Source organism: Elaeis guineensis, chromosome 4, assembly GCF_000442705.2.
Source record: "Elaeis guineensis isolate ETL-2024a chromosome 4, EG11, whole genome shotgun sequence".
In the NCBI taxonomy this organism is placed as follows: domain Eukaryota; kingdom Viridiplantae; phylum Streptophyta; class Magnoliopsida; order Arecales; family Arecaceae; genus Elaeis; species Elaeis guineensis.
This window is the reverse complement of record NC_025996.2, coordinates 122,268,709-122,274,557: the sequence shown is the minus strand read 5'-3', so window position 1 is coordinate 122,274,557 and position 5,849 is coordinate 122,268,709.

Here is a 5,849-nt window from a genome sequence, read left to right as displayed (position 1 = left end):
AGACTCGGGCTCGACCACTAAGCCATGATCAAGATCCATTTTGTCTAATCAAATATATGGATATGACCATCTACAACTATTGTATTAGTTCTAGAGAAGTCTTGATTTAATCTAATTCAATATTTAGTTAGGTTTAATTAATTTCTCTACTTGATATATTTGCTCTTTGATTCTAACCTTAGGTCTAACCCAATTAAGATGATCTGATCAAGCTAACTCATAAATCCATCAACCCATATTTTATGTGAATAACATTAGATCTTTAATTCACAATTCTAGATCTAATTAGTTTAACTTAATTCTTAATTAAGTGTAGGTTCAACATAGATTTAGGTTTAGGTTTGAAACAACTTCAATTTTTTATTTTACAAATAATTTACAATAAATTTTATGCAAAGATTTTTTGTTCTGAAACTGGATCGACTCAATCAATATTGAGCCAGCTACACAAGGAGATTGGGTCAACTCAGTTCAAAACTGGGTCTGCTCAATCATTGTGTGAGCACATTTCAAAGAATTTCATATCTGAAAAATCTTGTATAATGCTAAAATAAAACCAATCATAAACACACTTTTAGACCATATCTAAATCTTTTATGATTTTAGATTTTATTTTTTTATTATTAAAATAATTTCAATCATATAGATTAGATATTTTATTTTTCATACAACTTTATATCACATACAACAAACTTAGGGTTTCAAGATCTAGGATTTTGCAAAAAACTAAGTTCTTTCTTTTGCATTCTTCTTCATAGGATTTAATCTCATGGCACCCCTACACGCCATAAGAGCATCCCATCAAATGAAAAGAGAGGGCCTTTAAACTCTTCTTGCTCCTATGATTGGACGGTCTGATAATCAATCCAATCTAAGTACTTGCTAATCGAATCATTTAATCTAATCACATATCATATATGCTTGAATTTAGATCTAATCTAAATTATATTAGATCTGATCACAATCTTATATCATATCTAAATTAGATCATAAACATCATATGCAATATATAAAATTAAATTTTATTAAAGATCAGCACAAACTAGGATAACCTATTCATTATAATGGGTAAACCCTACAGCAGGACAACCTTAAGTCAGTTTATGCGATCAACCCTTAATTAAATTCAGATCTAAGATATCACATATCAAATCTAAATAAAATTAAATTTCATATTTAATATACACAAATAACACGTCATAATGAACCTATGCTCTGATACCATTATTGGAAAATGTAGGAGATTTCATGCATGTATTTCAAAAAATATTTAAAATAAAATATAGTAGAAGACAACTAGATTAATCATATTAACCTCCATATGATCTAATCATCAAATCAACCTACTCTAGGATCTATGAAATGATATATTGCATATAACATCTGAAAAATTCAGAAGATAAAATCTGCATGCATACATATGAGCAGTAGATCAAATGTATATCTATCTGAGTCCAAAACTTGATACCTGAGCGTGGATCGATGATTGCTACTACTGAGAGACATGGTAAAAAAAAATTTCATTGGTTGCTCGCAGCCACATAAATGTTCGGCCTCTACGAAAAGTTTACTCAAAGTTTCGATCTGATCAGTCTTCTCAGGAGTGCTAGCTCGCACGAAGACTATCTTCTTAGCTAATCTGGATCTTTTCTTCAAATTTTTCAAATCTTTTCAGAGATTGAAGAAGGATATCTAGAGGAGATGAAGAGGAGGAAGAAGTATGGAGAAGAAACAATTTTTTTTCTTGTTTTTCTCTCTTCCCAAACCCTGGGTCCAAACCTTAGGATTTCTAGATTTTATGCTAACCTAAGAGAAAAGGACTTTCCTCTTCTTTTTTCATGCCAAGAAACCATGCCAAAAACCTTCATCGTGAAGATCTCTTCCTCCTCTCTCTTACATGCACAAAAGAGAAAAATAACCCCTTTATTTTTGCATGAAAGTAGATAGGGTTGGAAGAGTCTTAGAGATGTTGGACTCTTGATTTGTTGTCACCCCCTCTCCCAATTCCATGCCAAAAGGAAATATGGAACGCCCCAACCATTTATTTTCTATGGTGAATCAGATCTCCATATAAGTTCCCATGGTAAAAAAATTCTCTTTTTGGTCGCACAAAAGAAAAGAATAAAAGGAAGTGGACGGCAAGGTCTTGTAGATAAGGTCAAACATTATCTATATAGTAACCAATTCAAATTAGATTTGAACATACCATAAAATACTAGATAATTTGCATATTTGGATGTGAGAAAGGGAGGGTAGAGGGCCTTTTGGCATGTAAAAATCTCATGCAAAAACTCCTTTCAGCATGGAGAAATATTGGCATCAAAGTTTGGTTGGCGCATAGGAGGAGTCTAACACTTCATGGACTCTTGATTTTCTTATTTAATTCCAAACCAAATCATATCTGGTTAAACCTAAATAAAAAAATAAAATCTAATCTAATTAGATTTATAAATTTTTAATCAAATTTTAATCAAATTAAAAATTGATTGAACCAAAGTCTTAATCAAATCAGAGATAATTCTCTCTTAGCGATTAGATCATCTCATAACCTAATTAGATCAAACCTAATTGAATCTAATTCAATTAGATTTTATCTAATCCTCTTTGCTCAATCAAATTGAGCTAATCAATAATCTAATTACTAATTAATTCTCTATTAATTCACTTACACTTAGTGAATAAATCTATTGCAACGTTTGCATAAGGTTAACCATTAATCAAATTGATAATTAAACCCTTGAACGATTCTCAATCGTTGATCAGCCACATAATCAGTTAGAAACATCTTTTGAGTGTGACTCCGTAGGTTCGAACCTAAGTCAGTAACACAGAAATAAATTTTTGAACCAATCGATATAATCATCTAGCAATGGGATCTGACATCCGGATAGATGAATGATCGCGAAGCAACATTCAAGAACCTATCGACGTATGGTTATCATACAATTTATCCCTTTGACCCTAATGGTCAAGGACAACCTAGGGTTTGACTATCAACCCTGTAATAGTCATTCACATTATATTTCAATCTTTTAAATCCATCATATGATTATTCAGACTTAATTTTATTGAATTAAAATACACTGATACATTAACTCTTACTAATTTGGAGGGTCAATCCCATCTTGACTTACGTACTAATTTGATAAGTACTTGACTGCATCCAAAATCTTTCATCACTAAATTATAAATTTAGATAGTCCAGCATCAAAGTACAGTGAGTTGCTTGCAAGTCTTCATAGTGATCTCAGGTCGAAGGACACTTATACCCAAACTTTTGCGAGCTACTCTTGACAGCAAAGTGCTCCGCAGTTGGTCACGTTCAGTGACAATGTACTCTAATATCTCACCTGCATGCCATAATAGTGTCTCTATATTATTTAGTTATGAGGACAACCAATGCATATGGCACACAATAATCTACACTTGATATCGCTATCGTCCTAGTAATAGCGTATCATTGTTAGAAAATCGATAGGCAGCATGTGTATATTTTAAAAATTTTGAAAAACTACAACAGAAATAAAACAGATTAAATCTTTTAATCCCATATGCAAAAGAATAAATCTAATCTTACCAAGCTCAAAAGAAAACACATATATACAATTTGAAATTTAGAAATAAATATGAGATCAGATCTCATTACCTTGACATGGGTATATATTCACCATTTTGATGATCATGGATTCGTAGATGCTCGAGCTGCACATATATCTGACCTCTACAGATATTCATCGGATCAATCTTGAACTAATTTTTCTCATAGAAGACTCTTCTTTTTAAGAAGAATCTTAGCTTGAGCACTTTGATCAACATCTTGATCTGGATTGTGGGATCAACTTCTTGATCAACAGCCTTCTTCTTCTTCTCTTTGATCTTCACTCTTGAAGACAAAATAGCATCTTTGGCGTGTGAAAAAGGAGACGCCCAACTCTTGAGAATGGAAGAGAAGAGAGGGAGGAGAGGAGGCATGGAGAAGGAAGAGAGAGATTTTTCATCAAAAATTAATTACCTAGAAATCCTAGAGATATACCCTTTATATAGGTACTATCCTGAACATATTAGAAATCCAATTATCTTAAAAAGATAGATCCTTATCTCATAAGAATTTTTATCTTTTTAATCTAATTTATTCTAATTAAAATCAGATATAAATGGTATATGATCAGCCCCTTTAAGCATGTACAAGAGGCGTCATAGGAATACATGTCACCATAATAGGGTTTCTATCCAAATAAGAAGGGGCATGACCCCACCTCCCTCTCCTCCATGCCATGCCACATAAGAGGGGTGGGCCCCTTTAGGATTTGGCTTCCAATTCTTGCTAAATGAGAAGGAAGGCACCACCCGATCTTCCATCTATTCGATATGCATACTTAGAGATAATTAGGAGATAAAGAAGAAATAATATTAGGATAATTATATCAATTAATTGACTTAATCAAATTTTTTGGGCTCACAATTAAGAGTCCAATTAAATCCAAATGGATTTAGATTAGGTTCAAAACTATGGACTCAATCAAATCAAAGTCCCAAGAAGAATTAGGTTTAATCATGTGTTAGCATGGTTCTCATAAATCTAATAGAATTTCAATAAATCTAACCCAATTAAAACTTCATAAGTCTAATTGGCAAATTCGAGATTAAATCTCTGAATATATGACCCCATAGGTTCCATTCTATCTAGTAGTAAGATATATTATAATCTTCATCACAATATCATCGAATTTTTTCGATGGATTGGAATATTTTAATTCTACCCTTCGAGGGTCATCGATCATCAAGATGACGCCCAATGAGTCTCATAATCCATCAGTGATATCTAGCAGTATATAATAGCAATCCAGTAGAATAAAAAGATGAACCCTAGGTGCAGTTATCGTATGATTCAGTTCTTCTATCATGAATCCTGACTTGATGGAGGTCATGGAGAACTCATCAGACCCCATCGTCAGTCATATGCTAGATTTGCTCGACTCGAGTTTATTTGTGAATCCTGTGAAAATTCTTTTCCAGTATTCATACTTACTTTGGTCAAAGACTTTCTGAACTTAGTCTCGCAAATCGCATAGAACTTCTCCTTTTCTATCAAGGTCGATAGATTCTATCTAGGTGCATCCTACTCCAAATAGTGAATTTGAACCTACTAAAGCTAACATACACAGAAGGACTCGAATGGCTAGGGACCAAGAAAACATGCAGTCAAACTCAGTAGCCTCGCTGTGAATAGTCAATGACACTGTAGGTCAAAGACCACTCACACCACTACAGCATCGAGAAGATCACTGATGATGAGTAGACATCTATTTGGTTTTCATATTGATTACGCTCAGTGCAAGTTATTCTCTGACAACTACCTACACCTTCACCCAGTATCTTTACATCGTAGACCGAGACTCATCTAGCCACAAGGAAGGTGAACCATGCACCAATCTCAAATGGATTGATCACTTCCTCCATGACGATCTTTTGATCCAAAGCATTTAGAAATTAATCACTAATTAATGTATGTCTCAAATTCTTAACTCTTTAAGAATATATAAAAAAAAAAATTTATTAATTTTTAGAATAAATTATGGACACAAACATGATTGGAATGAAAAAGCCTTTATTGATAATAAAAAGATTATAAGTACAAGTTTAAGTCCTAGAATTACATAATGTATCAGCCAACAATTGGCTTCTAGAGCACAAATCCAACAAACTCTTACTTGATCTAAAGTCAATTGGCCATATACCTAAGACCCATCTTCTCAAGGTGAGCTTCGATCTTCTGCTGCTGAGAGGCTTGGTCAGTGGGTCTACCACATTCAGCACAGAATCGACTATTTGCACCTCGACGAACTTTT